The sequence below is a fragment of the Bidens hawaiensis genome, unplaced genomic scaffold (genome assembly GCF_021521415.1).
Source record: "Bidens hawaiensis isolate Kalapana, Puna unplaced genomic scaffold, B.hawaiensis_p1.1 tig00035164_1, whole genome shotgun sequence".
Taxonomy (NCBI): Eukaryota; Viridiplantae; Streptophyta; class Magnoliopsida; order Asterales; family Asteraceae; genus Bidens; species Bidens hawaiensis.
This window is the reverse complement of record NW_027496132.1, coordinates 106,384-124,357: the sequence shown is the minus strand read 5'-3', so window position 1 is coordinate 124,357 and position 17,974 is coordinate 106,384. Positions and strand designations below refer to the sequence as shown.

Genomic DNA, 17,974 nt, shown 5'->3' with positions numbered 1-17,974 from the left:
ACGACCTTGACAACAAAACACATGAATGAAACAAAGTTTAACAAAATATGTACGAACATAATAAAAACTTAAAATCTTTTTGGCATTTTCATATATTTTAAAAATGACGAAAATATATACATAACATTTTGAAGTTGAAACTAAAATAAAACAAAATCAAAAAAAAAAAAAAATAAAAGATAGGAGTAAAGATGAAATTAATTAATATTATATATCAATAATATTTATAAAATTTTCTAATGATTTTAATATTTTTGTGAGAAAGATCACAACATGGAATCACATTGATTTGCAAAGCCCTAGATCGCGTTTCCATTTTGATATTATTATGTCACAATTTCATCACCAACTGTAGATATCGTCCATTTGTTTAACTTGACAAGTGTTTTGATGCCAAAGTGATACGTTTAAAGTACAATTAGGCACGGTGCTTATGTGGTCCCCACTTAATCAGACATGTTACTTATTCCATCATATCTCGGGCTTACTTTGTGTTAACATATTACCTCAACTTGACTTAAACCTTTCTTATTTGATCACAGTATACTTATTAACATACTTGACACTTTATTCTTTATTTTTGCACACTTGACTTGGTCTAGAAAGATTAACATAAAGCAGAAGATTCAGGGCCTTAACAATCAGATCTTGTATGACAACAAACAGAGAAAGTCCAAGGCCTGAATCAAAATAAATGAAGAAATAAAGCAGAATTAAAATCCCTAAGATTGACTTTTTTCGACTCTTTTTCTTGATTTTTCTTTTTCTTTTCTGACTCTTTTTGTTTTTCTTTTCTTGACACTTTACTTGACTCAATAGAAATTAAAAATTGACACTTATTTCATAAGACAACCATGATCAGGTAAAGAGAGGCTTGGGTATGAAATGTATAATTACATTTCTGCCTTCATGAATATGACTTCACGGAATCATGCAACCGCTTCATAATCGTATATCCACTAGTACCGGTAGGAATTTAGGTTTATATCATCCGACACTTACTTGTTTGTCAAGCCTATCTACATATCTATGAGTGATTTTGTAGACTTTTGATCTACTCTTTTCATGCGCTAGGATCATTGCATATCAATGTACTATCATTTTCCAATGGTCGGATCAATTTCTCAAAATTTGAAAATTTTAATTATCTGACTCCCTCTAAGCAGAAGCTCCCTCTAAACGGGACAATTCCTTTTATATTTTTTTAAAAGTAATATAAATTTTTTTTGGTAAATCAAATGATTTGTTTTCGCTTTTCTTAAGATGAATTGAAATTTTTTTTGGTGAGTTAAACTTAACTCATTTTCTCCCTCTAAAATTGTGACATATTTGAAAAACATTTACAAGTTTGTATACAAAATATAGATAGGTTATTTTAATCAAAATCGATCATGCCGAACGATTCGACCATAAATTCAAAACGAGCATGATCGATGGTTTTAGTGAAAAGTTCAGCAAAGTTGTTGTCAGATGGACTATCTTAAGCATGCATGATCACATTGTATAACAAAGTTGAAGAGATTCAAAACGAGACCCAATAGCTGATGCTGGATCCATCTCTTGAGAGAAGTAGTTGGACGAGGTTAGTTTGAGAAACGCTCGAAAAGTTGTTGTTGAACTATTTGAACAAAGCTTCCTTTCCTTGAAGTTTGTCCTCCCTTGTCGCTTATGAAAGACTCGAATCCACCATCGAATGGTTTAGCATCAAATAGCAAGGGTTCGTCTCCTATCATATGCCGGGTGCAATCACTATCTAAGTACATAATACTATTGATAGTCCTCCTTGATTGACCCTGCATGCACTAAGCGTTTAAATAGACATGGGTTCCCGGGATACTTTTGTCCCGGGAAGGTCAACCGTAAACTGACCAAACTTGATTTTATTTCCTGAAAACACTTTATTTCTTGGTGGAGCCTCACTTGATGAAGAACAGTCTTTAGGAATCCAAGCAAAAAATTGTTCCTTGGTTTTGTCAATTTTGGGCTTTTCTTTTCTTGATTTTGAAACTATTTTTGGTGAATCCTTAGACTTTACAGTCTTAGGATCCTTTTTTATTTTATCCTTTTTGGATTTCCAAAAGGGTTTCTTTTTGTGTTTTACTTTATTAACTTTGGATCTCACATCCATTTCACTAGGTTCACTATCAGCTTGATCAGTCATTGAATCAGGGCTACTAAAAGCTTCTTTTGGGGACCGACTATGCCACCTTTGAATATCAAGTTGCTGCTTGAACCAGTGCTTGCAATTTCTTGCAAGGTGAGAAGAGTGACCACACACAAAACAACACTTTCTACTAGGAGTGCCAAAGAAATCATCTGAACTATAACGTGGTTGGTGTGGTGGGAAAGGTGATCCTTGGAAAGGAACATGAATATAAAACACATTTGTGTAATATGGATCAACAAAATTTTGTTGATAATGACCATAGTAGTTTTTGTCACAGAAGTTGTATGGCTGAGGATTTCTAAATTGATTGGTTGTTTGAGAAAATGGTCGTTTATTTGGGAAACATATTTACACGAAGTACTTGGCTTTTCATTTTCAAAAACTTTACTTTTACTTGAATTATCCTCGGCCTCACAACTTGATGAGGAACAAATTGATATGTTCATCTCAACAGGCCTACTTTCCTTCTTAACGATATTATATAAATTAATTCAATATTTATTTTATATTAATCACTCTAAATAGTTACTTCTAAATTTTAAAATTTTAAAAGGTAGATTATTTTAATTTGATTTTTAAGTTTATTTTTACTTTTAATTTTTATTTTGTAAAATATTTTGTACATTAATATTTTAACTTATTTTTAAAATTTTACTTTTAATTTTAATTTTAATTTCATTTTTAATTTTTAATTTTATATTTATTTTTTTACTTTTATGTTTAATACTTTTATTTCATTTTAATTTTATTTTATTTTAATTTATTTTGTTTTTTTTTTCTAAGATATTATTTACTATATGTTCTTATATTTTACGTTTTACTTTTATTTTTATTATATTTTTATTTTTATTTTATCCTTTTGTTTTAATTTTTTTTATCAAATTTTACTTTATTTTATTTTGCTTTGCTAAAGAGTTCGTTTTTTGCAAAAGCTAACAATTACGGACCGACAAAAGAAAATTAAGAAAAATAAACAAGTGCTCGGATTCGGCGGGAAAATGTTTTTCGGGTATGAATCTGCAAATGTTTTTAAAGACCGAGGACTGAGAGTGTATTTTCGGTGAATATTCGTGATGTTTTGACCCTATCGCGAGATAGGCTGACCCTATATAAAGAGGACTTTCAAAATTTCTTTCACTATTCACAAAAACTTTTCATCCTACTCTCTCATCTTCTCTTTCTTATTTTACTCTCAAACCCTAATCTCTCTTACAAATCTTCAAGATCCAGCCCTTTTTATCATCTTTGATCATGAATCCGGAACCCACACCTTCGGTATAGCATCATAACACCAAAATCATCCATTCATCTTCTTGTTTCTGGGTACTCGTAGATCGAGACGACAGTTCAAACGAACCGTCGGCTAGATCTAAGAACAGATCTTCAGATCTGTGTTGTTATCTTGCTTATGAACCTTTAATTAGGCCTTTAACTCTTGTTAATAATCATTAATTTTTAGTTTTAGGTTTGATTGTGTACAGTTTGTAGATCTTGGTTTGTTCGTGCTTTCTAGGGTCCAATTGACCAAGTAAACTAAAGGGGTTTTGACCCAAACTTTCCAGAAATTCAATTTGGGTCTAGGCGACACCGAAGGAAGGAAAAAGAAACAAAAATGGGCAAAGTGTAAATTTTTCGTATATACAGGGTTTTCGATTCGCATGCTCATGTGAAGCGAAATATATTTCTGTTTCACTTCGTTATCTTCATGCGAAGCGAAATACAATCTTCTTCACTTCGCATAACCATACGAAGCGAAATACATTCCTGGTTCGCTTCGCTTGGCTCATGCAATGCGAATTGGAATCAATTTCGCTTCGCACGTCCATGCGAAGCAGCACCCCATGCGAAGCAAACGGGTGATCTATTTCGCTTCGCACCCCATACGAAGCGAAATAAAGGCCATGTGACAACCGGAATATTTTTGTTAAAACACTTGCAACACTTCCGAAACAATCATGATAGTAACCAATAGACGGGATGTCTACTTAATTTGTTTTAATCTTTCAATGTGTTGAAAGTTTACTGAATTCATGTTGTTCATATTTATAGACTGTGAGTCTACTTACTTACTTAGTGACATGTATCAATTTTCGGGACGAAAATTCTTTCAACAAGGGGATAATGTGACACCTCACTCTTCCACGTTAACACCGTTAACCCAACTCCGTTATATCGCACGTCACGCATAACATTTACATGAGTCAGTAACAAGTCACACACATGAGTCCTATTGTAAGTATTGGTGATTAATGTCGAACCGGTTACGTTAATAACTTGTATGATTTAATTATTGCATGATAAGTGATTATGTGTTAAATTTTTTTCCATATTATAATGAGTTATTAAAAGTCTAGTGTAAAAAAAAAAATTAAGCTCCTCGCGCGTCTCGTAGCCCGAGGACTTATCCTACGGGCGGCTCGGGGGACGACCAGGTCGGGAAAATTTCTTTATAACCTATTTTTCAAACCCTAATCACCCCATAACCCTTTCCAGCTATCATTGGACGAAAAATATGAATTCTTGGGTCACTTTGGGAGCTTGTGGGTGATTAGGAAGATTAGGAGTCATCAACATCATTGTATGATCGTTAATTGTAAGTGTTTCATCGATAATAACTCGTTTACGTGCTTGTCTAGTGTTCGTGTTGAAAAACCCTAATAAGATATGAAATATTTCTGTAATATGGAGGTTTTATGATGGTTGTAATGATATTGGTTCGTTTATTGGTGTGGTAGAACATTAGGGTTGTCGTATACATGATTATTGATCGATCTTTGTTGAAATCAGAATGCTGACAGCTTTGTACTCGCTTATTGTTTTGACTGTAACTTGATGACAAACGATGCTTTTTAATATATTCTTGATTCTAGGATATATTTCATCGAGTTTAGTTTCCAGAAAGTTATGAATTGTAATTTTTGAATATACAGAAGATAGGGTTTATGATTTTACAAGATTGCATATCTAATCTGATTTGGGAAGATGTTTTCTGGTCTAACTTCCCGACATCATAACTTGAGATTGACAAAGCCAAATGGGTTAGTTCCACTTCTGAAACTTAGCATTATGAATTTAGGAGACAACCCAATTGACCTTGCATAATTTAGATAAATTAATTGATAGAACCATGAAAACACTTTTTGTTGTGCAATCTGCTAAACTGTTTGTACCTATCTAAAATGATTGAATTATTGTGAGCTTTTTATACATGATAAAAATACAATAAAAATTTTTAGAGAAACCTAATCCATTTGCTCTACTGTGATAAATTTTATAGAATTTGTATTTGAGTTTTGCATAGTTAATAAAATCAGTTTGTACATGCTAAAATCTGTCTCGTGAACTGAATGATTATAAGTTAAGTTGTAAGATGAATACTTGGTTGCTTTGCCATGATATAATGTGTGGATACATGTTAGGACTTTTTGATATATTTGACATTACTCATTATCACCAACGAGTCGTCGGGTCAAGTTTGTGTTTGTGTGTGGGTCCATATGTAAGTTTTAGAGTCATGTGTTATTGAACACACTCTCATAGCTTAAACACTTGTACTAGGTAAAAGTTAACGAGTCAAGTGCATGCATTTGGTTTGAGAAAAGTCCATTACACGTCACCAGGTGAGTTCATGCTTTTCCCCTAGTTGTTTTCTGGATAGAAAACAACGAAACTATTTTCGTATACTTGTTTTCTGGATTGAAAACATGGACATACTTACATACTGGTTTTCTGGATGAAAACGCAGCGACTTACTTTGGATTTATGTAGTTTCTTATATATCACAAGTGTATACTAGATGCCCTCGTATCACTTAAAGTCCTTACATACCTTGAACCATTAGGATGGGATCGCGGGGAAATTTAAGTAGTACTACTGGGTTTGACAAACCCCACCTGCTATAACTCGACTGGAGGTCGGACGGGTGTAAATTGTCCTAACATACATCGCCAGTGTTTTGTGATAGACATGGTAAGAAGGCATACAGAAAGTCAGCTTCGGTTCAAACGTCTAGTAGCTTGTAAATGGGTTAGCTACCCTGGTATATTTGAAAAGTGCTAAATCTACATATACAACTGATGCTGCGTATACTATCTATACTATATATATTACTTTTTACTACAACTTATGAACTCACCAACCTCGTGTTGATCCTTGAGTATTTATACTTGCCCAGGTTGCTAGGTGTGTTAAGGAGCGGGTTGCATTGCATATGTCAGGAGTCACACTCGTCGCATGAAATTTTATTTCACATTGTTTATACGTGATGGGTTGCGCGTGTTCAAACAAATGGTTTATTGTTTATCTTAAAACACTTACTTTAACGCTTCCGCAACACTTTTAAATTGTCGGTTTGGATTTTGTGTTCTCAAGTTTGAATGAGACTTAAATAAATGTTATAAAAACTTTAATTTGGTTGTTTGGTATAACGAATGAGCTAGATCCTGGTGTGTCACACGCCTCGCGGTATAACTCCGTTAGTCGAAATTTGGGGGTGTGACAGGCCATGCGAAATTTTTGTACTTAGCAAATTTTTTAGAGAATCTGGACTGATGCTACTGGACTGTTTTGAACATTATTGGACTGTTTTGGACATAAACATTGTACATATTGGACTTAGTAACTCATTAATTGATTAAAATAAACCTGTCAACTTATTAAAACAAAATTTGATATATCATTAATTATTATTTAAGTAAAAGTAACTTGTATACTTGAAGTATTTAAGTAAATTGTATAATTACTATATAAGATAAATTAAATTTAGTAAGTTGTACATACTTAAGGATCTTGTATATAACTTATCTTATATTGATTAGCTTTGCTTAATGATGATTCTCATGATCTTATGGTTTGATTTCAGGGTAATAATCAATTTTGTGCTCTCGGGCTTCCCAAAGCCAAAGCTAACAAGGTGTTCACATCTATGGTCAAGGGGCTAAGACAGTCACCCCTTGAGTATGCCATCACTGCCAACCCGGCCATCTACTCCAAATGGGTTTTAGATTTTTGGGCATTTGCAAATCCAGCTGATGACGCTCTTTCTTTTACTACCAAGGTTGCTGGGAAGGAATTGATGATTACAGAAGGAGATATAAGACGGGTATTAAAGATCACAGATGAGCCATACTATACGTATGAGAAAGGTGGCAGGGTGAAGTTGGTTGAGTTTGTGACAAACATGGGATATGATTCCAAGTGGGAGAGCCTGGAGAAAAAACACCTCCCGCCATATTGGAGGTTTCTCTTTCACATTGTGACTCATTGCTTTGAAAACATTCGTGGAGGATTTGATAGTATGAGAGTCGACTGGGCACACATTATGTTTGCATTGACAACACGGGAAAAGTTCAACTATTCGATGAGGATATTCTTGTGTATGATGGCGAATGCAAAGAACGACTCTACATGGCTTATGTACCCGAGGTTTGTGCAGATGTTGCTAGATGATATGATTCCTGATGCTCCTAGGCCACCTCAAAGAACACCAAAGACAAGAAGTCCCTTCCTGAGCCATATCATGTTAATGAGATCAAGTTGTCGATTTTTGGTGTATTGTTGAGCACAAAGGGCAAGGGCCATCAGTATGAAGGACCAAGACCGGGTCCTAAGTTTGGTTTGTTTGAGGAAACAGAGCCTGCTGGGGATGAGGCTTCTGTTAAAAGTGGAGAGATTGCTGAGACTGAGCCTGATGTTGAGGCTGAAAAGAGTGACTCGTTTGAGGAGGCACCTGAAGATCGCACAAAAGCCAAGCATGATTTGAAAAGGAAGGCAACCGACAAGCCTTCTGTTGAATGGTTCTTCTGGCAAAGGCAAGGCGGTTGAAGAAGAGGAGGAGGAGCAGCCACCCTTGAAGCGTATACGGAGGGACTTGGAGACTCCAAGAAGCCTCCCAAGCTCGTTGTCAAGCTTTCCTCTAAAGGTAAACCCTCTAACCCACCTGTAGTCTCACAGGAAACCATAGCCAAAGCCCTTAGGGACCTAGACGTGGCCAAAATCAAAATACCCGTCTACAAGAAACCCAAACCCCGAGTCAAGACCAAAGCCAAGAAAACCAAAACCATGCTCCATGACTCACCCGACTCCTCACCCGAACCCTCACTAAAGGACCAACCAATATCAACTTTCCTACCACATATACCTAAATCCCCTCCTCAATCACAACCACAACCAACCACTCCACCCGAAACAACCATCCCAAACTACAACACCACCCGCACAACCTACCACTGAAACCGTAACTACCTCAATATTCACATCTTCCATCTTTAGCTCACCCATCCAATCAACCTGCCTATGGACAGAAACATTTATCACCTCACCACCAAAACAACCAACACCCTCAAACTTACAACCCATACCATACACACCTCTTCTCTCAAAACCACTCATCGCAACACCACCCACCTCCACAACCTTACATATACTAGCTTAATCCATTAACCTACCCTTACAAACAACCTCACCACTCATCATGTCCGTTACTCCTCCATCCACTATCCTTTCACCCAAACCCATCACACAATGAAAGTCTTCGACACCTCCGATCTACGCCGATCCTATCCTTGATAGGATATCGCACTGGAGGAATCGAATGCTAAGACGGCTGAGCATGAGCTGGTGCTGCTGGAATACATTAGAACTCAAAAGAAGAAGGAGCGTGAGGATGCGGTTACTCATGCAAAGTTGGTGTCATGAGTTCAAGTCTTGGAGGAGCAAAAGGAGCTGAATGATGCTCTAATAGAAAGTCAAAGATTTTTTATCAACACCCTCCAGACTCGCATTCAAAATCAACAAAAGCTTCTCAATGACGAATCTTTGAAGAATGCAGATATGAGGGAAGACCACTTGAAGCTTGGTGATCGGGTGTAGACATTGGAAAGGACCTTACCTGCTGCCACTGCCCTTGAAGCTAGTTTGTTTTAGAAGATTGAAGATGCTACAACCAAGTGGGATGTTGAGAAGGAAGTAATAGTTTCTATGCTTGAAGGTCAACTAGCCTCCTCTGCTTCACTCGGTAAACTCATTTCAGAAAAAAATCAATTCTGTACCTACATTGAGGGCATTAAAGTGAAAGTTGCATCTCAAGAGCGCTTGAATAAACTACAAATGAAGACGAATGAAGATTTGGTAGCCAAGTTTCAAGCTGCCTCTGACCTCATGGGAATGCGAGATGATGATTTCCATAATCTGGAGGACCGACTTGATGCTGTATTCAAAAGTTGGAGAAGGTCAGGTGAGACTTCTCAGCTTGGTGGACCACAACCCACTGCAGGGCCAAGTGTGACTATGCAAGGGCGATCGGGTTGTGGCCTCTGAAGGCGAGGCAACTGTTGGTCATGTTGTACAACAGGGTGGCCAAGAAGGTAGTGGAGTAGGTACAAGCTTGGGTCCTAAACAACCAGTGCAACCACATGCCCAAGCTGGTAAGACGACCAAGGTGGTGATGGTGACGATGAAGAGAGTGATGATGATGAAGATGATAAAGAGGACGATCTCGTCCATGACAGTTATGATGAAGATGATGATGACAACAATGGTGGAGGTGACTGTGGCGACGTAGGAGCCGGTGCAGTAGGAGGTGGAGGTGGAGTTAACACTCAATCACCTCCACACACTCAGGAACACATTCAAGACCCTGCTGCACACGACTCTGCTAGCAAAGTCAGGGAAGCAGACTCAAGAATTGACGATATGTATAAAGAGTTGTTTCCTGCAGGTAACATTGCAGGTATCATGGATGCATTTATTGAAGCTGGAAAGAGCTTGGAACCCTTCATAATGCAAAGTGCGGAGAAGGCAGTGGAAGACGACTACATCAACTATTCGCCAAATCCAGATACACCACCAGCTCAAGCTTCAGAGGCTCCTGCAACGGATCCCATCTCCGATCCAGCCGCATAGTTAACACAAGAAACAGAAAAGAAGAAAAGAAGAACCCACATAGTGTCAAGTCGTGCAAGTACCCGCTCCCTCAACTACCCGTATCATGATGACACACTGATTGTGTATGCCAAATACAATCAGGAGAACAGTTCTTGGGGAATCAGAAGATAACGCGGAGATCTCATTTATCTGACCCATCACAAGCTGAAGTCATTGCCAGAAATCGACATCAACTATCTGAGAAAAGCTCTGGGCCGAGGTGAATATGAAGATTCGTTGGAGGGCTGGGTCAAAACTCATCTTCATCAGCAATTAAAGGTGGGCTACAAGGAATTTGAAGTAAACAAGGGTCGGAAGTACAAGAACCCAAGAGAAATAGACCCAACTACAGGAGAGCCACGAACCATGTGGAGATACAGGGCGCCAAAAGACTGTCACGATATTTATCATGGCGAGCCCTTCATTCCTAACACTCTTCGAGAATTCATTGGTTGGGAATTTGACAACAGGACCGTGAAGCCGTCATCCACTGCCAAAACATGCACGAGATACGCATGTTTGACGAGCATGAGCTAATGGGACTACACATGGAGGACGTGTTGAAGCTCTACCACTCACCGTTGGGAACCATCGATGATCCTGGTCGTCAGAACACAAACCGGATAGTTGAAGCCTTCAACAAGGAGACTTGTTGAACTTCCACTGACCGAGGACGAATGTCTGGTCTACGACACTAACGTGTTCCAATACTAAAGACTAGAGGGAGATTGTTAGGTCCCGTTTTGTAATATTAGTCTTTTGTATTGGATTTGTATGTATTAGGCTTTTTATGGTGTTTTGTTTGTATTAGGCCCAAGGGAAATTGTAAACAAGCCCATTGGGCATATTAGTAATACAATATTTCTCATGCATGCTCTCCTATAAATAGAGAGCATGCCATGAGAAGAAAGAAACCTTTTGCCAAAAACTCTAACTCTCATATCTTACTTTCTCACTAGTTCTCTCTCTCTCACTTCCTTAACCGAAAATAACTCTCAAGATCCGAGACCTCTTAGGTGACATAGTGTGATTTCTGCTAGCACTAAATTTGGTTGATCCAAGACATGTTGTTAGATCCACCCTAGTTTGGCGGATTTGCAATTGGTTTGGATGGTGGATGGTGTTTGGTTTGAGTTTGTGGTGTTTGAAAGTTGTGGCGGCGTGTGGCGGAGAGAGGGTTATGGTGGTGGTGGCGGGGTGATGGTGGTGGGTGGAGCAGCGTGGCGGTGTTGAAGGGACCTGTGGTGGGGTGGCAGGTGGTGGTGATGCAACCGGAGCGGCGACGGAGATTGATGCGATGCGAGAGGGAGATTATGCGAAACGGGGTTTGCGAAATGGATGCGAGATGGGTTTGCGAAACCGGGTTTGCGGGATGGATGCGAGATGGGTTTGCGAAATGGATGCGAGATGGGTTTGCGAAACCGGGTTTGCGAACTGCGGGATGGATGCGAGAGGGTCGGTGGCTGGTTACGAGATGGATGCGAGATGCGAGATGCGAGATGGATGCGAAATGGTTTTGAAGGTATGCGAAATCTTTGGAAGAGGAGACTGATGCAATTTTTTTTTAAAGGGGATGGATGCGATGCGAAATTTTTGTATGCAATTTTTTTTAATGAATGCGAATTATTTATATGTATAGAAAGTATGCGAATTTTCTTAATATGACATGATTACAGCTGATGTCGCTTTCCAATTTCCACTATCCAATTTACACTCCAAGATTGGGGCTTTGTCCTTTTGTGATGTTTCTCTCTAAACCCGAACCAACTCAAAACATACAAAACAACATAAAAAATCCAATCAATCCATGATTTAAAAACTGTGTAAATTGAGATCTGAGAAGCTAACTCCCAAACAAAACAGAAAGTACCAAACTTTAATCCAAAACACCACCAAATCGTTGTAGATCTGAACTTTTCAAACAAAATCTGAATCGGACCAAGAACACCAAAAACACATATATGATGTTTTTCGAGTAGATCTAAGCTCTAAAATACTCAAAAAAAAAATAGTGAGTAACATGAAAAACAACCTCAAATCCTACAAAAACTAAGATCAAAATCTGAAAAGTTTGACCCGAAAACCACAAAAAGTTGAGCCGAAAGCTCTGATACCACTTGTAGGTTCTCTAGATGGATCTCACAACTTGACTCGGATTAATCCGTGTTGTTGGTTAGCGGAAATCACCAACGACACTCGGATCTCGGATCTTAGTTAGTAAAAACAAAAGAGAGAAAAAGGAGAGGTGGAGAGAACTTTCTTTTTATTTTCAAAAGTTGTGTGGATAAGAGTTGTTGGAGAAATGGGTTAAGTGACCCTTTTATAGGGTCCTCATATCTCTAATACTTACAAAATAAACGTACTGAGTACGTACTACATCGACTAAAAGCAAACTAAAACGACATATACAATCCTAAAAAACAATATATAATATTGGCCCTACACAACACTTAGCACATACACGACATCTACTTGTTCACAGTGTTGAACTTATTCAATCAATTGAATCAAGAAACAAGACATGATAGTTGCATAAACTTTTATGCGGCACTTTTTATTAGTAATAAACGAGAACATAATACAACTAAAACGAAAATATTGATGAGTTTATATAACATTCAAATCTAACTTCTATTCAAAGAAGGAAACAGCTAATTAAAATAATAAATACTAAACAATCTTTATTTTAAACATTAAGATAAATATAAAAACAAACTTAGACTCCAAGAAAACTAGATTGCCCATTAACTTTATATATCCTCGAAACTGCTTTTGAGATCTTTCATACCACCCTTATACTTTTCGTATTAGTCATGCAGGTTGGCATTCCATTGCACACCATGTATTACGAACTCGAGACATGCAGGTTTCTTAATGCATAGTTGTATATGCAGCGTCTCCATGCAAGAAAAAAAGTCAACCGGAATCGTTAAGTAAAGCTTTCTAGGCGGATGTTCAAACCACTTTGTATATACTTCTGGTACACTTTGCAGCAAAAGAGTTGATTGCATCTCGCTAGCGCATATATGATACTCAAACTCATATTTTAACAAGCCGGGACCCACACAATCGACACTCGGAGTTCGTTGATCACCGTCTTTAACTTCATGATTGAGGATGAAAACAACACTTTCATGTTGTTCTTGAAGAAAGATGTGTTTTTGGTGCGCTTTTAAATGAACAAAGAAAGTGGTGCCGTAGGTGAATCGGGTGGTTGCAAATGCATGATGGATGCCGAAATGGAACCTTGGAATGTGCATGACGGGTGAGGGCATTAGCATGTGTCGTGTGGACACGTTCGTTCATGCTTGCTTTTTTTATTGTAAAGTATGGTTGTTTCGCAACCATTTCGAGCGTTTTTGCATAATACTTTGGCTGATTCTATGAGTTTTTCAAAAGCTCTGCAAGGCTTGTAATTAATTGGCATGCAGCAAGGACACTTATTGTTCACCTTTGAGCAGCATGAGGAGCATGCTATATGCCCATTCTCACACTACAACAACATTAGCAAAAATAAAAACCAATAAAATATATGTTTGAGAAATGAGGAAGGAATTCACACAGCTTACAACAAACACAAATATGTGTTAATTGTATTGGGTTGGCGGGTCAATGGGTTGACGTGTTGCAGGTTGATGGGTTACAATGTACAACCTGAACCCGACCCATATTATTATTCGTATCAAACATTTCAACCCCGACTAACACACACAAAAATTCGGGTTAACCCGAAAACGACCCGCTTAACCCATTTATCACAAATAATTAATATTTTTAAAACAAGATGGATATATTTAAAGGCGATAGAGAAAATGAGTAATATAAACTTACTTTTAACAAAAATATTAAAATTCTTGAAGTTGGATTAGAAATTGAAAGAGTATATTTAGAAAAACGAAAACGAAAAAAATAAAAATCCAATTATATATAAAAGTTTTTATTATAATAATTAAACGGGTTAACAGGTCAATTGTTTTAATATGGTAAACCTGAGTCTCACCCGTTTTTTTGTACAAATCGTATTAGTCTACCCAAAACCTTTTTTAATCATGTTGGGTTCGGGCCGTGCCAACAGTTGCTCCCCCTAAATTGTTAATAATGAAAACCAGCAGAAAGGACTTTACACACAACTAACTACAAATAATAAAAACAAACTTAAGGCAATTCAATTATAATTTAAAGAAGCTACAAAGATAATTTATTATGCTGGTTATGAAATAAAAACAGAAACCTGATTAAGATAACCATAACCAGATTCTTTCAACAATTAACTCATAACACATAGAAACTAAGCCTTACATATATAAAACATATCTTCTTAACAAAAAACAATTAACATATATATTTATTATTAATACCTGAAACATAGGGGGGCTTAATGGCTCAAGGCAAATTGAACAATCAAACATATGAGGATAGATAACAAACGACCGCAGACCTCCAGTTGCACTATTAATCAACGTCCGATTTGCTACAATAGCATCTGTGGATGGTATCATCTGTTGTTGCTGTTCAGAGCCTTCTGAATCCGATTCATCGTGGATGGCATCATTGGCGTCGGGTATCTGCATATTGTTTTTTACTTGTTAAAATGTAAAACACTAATTTAAGATGTTACATCTCTACTTGAAATCAAAGTGAACAAAATATATAAAATTACCAGCCCCGAAGAAGACGGAAGAGAAGGAAAGTTGGAAGGACCAGTGCGTGAATGATCGCACTGCTCAGCATTCATGATGCAAATTGAAGATGAATGTGATACTTAGATGAATGTGTAGCTTTTCTAATACTAGTGTCTTTTTATAGAGGATTTGATGTAACGGTAACATTTTAATACGAGTTCAATACTAACGGCTACTTGGTAATGTAAACACCAGGATACAATACTCATTTTAATTCTAACGGCTACTTAGTAACGTATATTATACAAAATTTCAAAATTTTAATTTGAAATATAATTTTTGTGTAAGATAATTGTGTGCCCAATATGTTTTTTACATATGAATTTGTTTATTAACATCTTGAAATGTAGCATTAGTTTGCAAAACATCTTTAAAAATAGGGATATTAGATTTTAATAATCCGAGCTCTGACCCGTTGGCTAACACTAAGCCCAACTCAAAAAATGTACACAATAGCTCCAACTTTCAACCTAGTTTCCTCCATCGAGCATTTTATTAACGTAGTCTAACCCCGTTAGTTTTGAAGACGCGGAAAAAAATGTTTTTATTAATAATGGAGAAATCTTCTATTTGCGTCCATGTGGTTATAACACGGGCGCACAATGGACTCCTAAAAGTCAAAATGATACAATTGAGTTCCTGTAGTTTAAAAACAGGAGCACTTTAAGTCCCTCATGCTAATTGTAACACCACGGCCTAGTTTGTGCTGACGTGTCATACAATATGGTCAATCAGATTCATTAATAACTATTTAATTTGAGTCTCAAAACCTTAATATGATTTAATTCTTACAACAGTCTATTGCATTCAATGCTCACATATCTTTCACTTCATGCCCTCCATAATCTAAACATTTATTATCTCTTATCACACATTTCTCTCAAATCCCATGAGTACCTGCTTAAAAACAATAAGAAAAAATACCAAAAAGAAATACATGTGAGCCAAAATAAATTGCTCAGTGACGGAAGAACAATAGCAATAACAATGGCAATAACAATATAACAATAAGAAAGATACCATATGCTGAGCAATTAATAACCAAATAACGATAAAACGATACCATACGGTGAACGATCAATGACGAATTGATAACTTTGTAATGTTATGACGATGTCATACATTGAATGATTAATGACGAATCAATAACTACGATAGGACAATACCAACGCTAACAATTTAATAATAAGACAATACTATACACTGAACGATCAATGATGAAGCTATACAATAACAATTTTAATATGGAAATACCCATATGAGCCAATAACACTAGTCTAATAATAATATGTACATTAGCTGCAGACTATGCATCAATATGTAGAGGGGATTTGGGCACTCACACATATCCCTCTTCCAATAACAATGTCAATAACAATAGTTTCTTAGGATCGATCCGTACGCCTCTAAAACAATAATCATCAGTGCTATAACTTAGCACACAATAACAATAAGTGCACTAACTTAGCACGCAATAACAATGTCATTGTGGACTAATCGCTCAGCCACACACACACAGATAGAGCACGTTAATGGTACCTCAATTGATGCCTTATGTCCCCATAGGTGGATGTGCTCACATATTGAGGTCAATGAAACATCATACTTAGATAAAAGGCAGTATAATAACAATGCATCATACTTAACCATTGTCAATATCAATATACAATGATCATAGGAACACGCGATAATGAGTGTAAGAAATATAACCAATTGCATGTGTAACTATGACTCGATACGATACTTGTAAAAATAATTCATGTGTTGTTGATGACCAATAATTCAAGGTTCGAATAAGATGACTACGATGTCATAAATTAACCAATAAACTAATAAAAGTTATACTTTGAGTAACGGACCAAAAGTCCCTACACTATGAGATTGATGAAAATAATATTACGTTACAAGTAAAAGACCATAGAATCCGTACCTTATAAACGAAGTAACATTAACCACAATAAATCATAAACTTGAATTAAATGTCGCAAAAACCTACGTTATAATTAATATTATTGTAACTTAGATTATATTTTCATTCGGGTTCGCTTATATTTCATGTAACGCTTGAAGCCGGTGTTAGAAACTTACAAGGATATTTGCTTAAACTCCAATTGTATTTTTGCATGAGACAAAACATCATCTAATATTTACTTTACTAATTATCTTATTATAAGCATTGAGTCCGAACCGATTAATTATCACCCTTTTCATGAAAATAAGTTTTTCACTTTGGATTTAATAATATAAACGTGTAACCTTTTAAAACATTTTACCTTTGTAATTTAGAAACAAAATTTAAATGATAACCAGTGTCAGCTTTATACATGAATTTATGGTGTGACCACACCCTATGTAAAAGTAGGTTTACAAGGCCGAGTACTCCTCAAGTACTCTTTACAAAGTATGTCGTCGAGACGAGTTTCTTTAACTACGCATAGTTACCAGTAGTCGATCAAATGTGGTCAACCTTAGCCAGAATCGCACATAGTCAGTGAACTTCAGCCGATTTTCACTTAAAAAAAAGTGAAACATGATTCGTATTTTTATAATATTAAACAGCAAAAGGCATTTATTTAATTAATGATTAGCAATTTTTAGAATAATTTATTATTTAAAAATGTATCTTTCTTATTTATATTCATATTCACCTATTCTGTTATAAATATTAGTAAACTTATGATATTTGACATATATATAATGTCAAAAATTTAATTTTCTTTATATATATACATACCATGCCCGAGTATACTTCGAGTACTCCCCGAGTATTCCGAATACACCATGCCCGAGTATACTTCGAGTACTCCCCGAGTATTCTGAATACCCCCACTCCCTAATCGGCCGCCTAGCGACTTTTGCAATCATGTTCCACACTTTTATGATTCATCGGCCAAGTCTCTTAGTGAGATTTAAAGAAAACATATGGTTTAGTTTGTTAAATAATGAGGTTCAATATATGACTTTCGGTATGAAAAAATCAATGAAGCAGAGGTGGAACGTGTACTAATATTTGTTTTCAAACGGTTCATCCTTTACCTCACAAGGTGATCTTTGTAAGCGTATAACATATGCGTCGCATATGTTATACGCCGCACATGTCTTGTGTATATATATATGTTTCTTTTATTGTAACTTTTCATTCCGTTTGAAATATACATCTTCTTTTCTTTTCTTTCCGTGTCATCGTTTTTCGACGATTACA

The 17,974-nt window shown here is 36.4% G+C and overlaps 1 pseudogene; it reads right to left on the bottom strand.

The window, feature by feature from the left end:
• Window positions 1-12,897: 12,897 nt before the first annotated feature.
• LOC143587160 (putative E3 ubiquitin-protein ligase SINA-like 6) lies at window positions 12,898-14,825 on the bottom strand (annotated as a pseudogene).
• Between the last annotated feature and the right edge of the window lie 3,149 nt (window positions 14,826-17,974).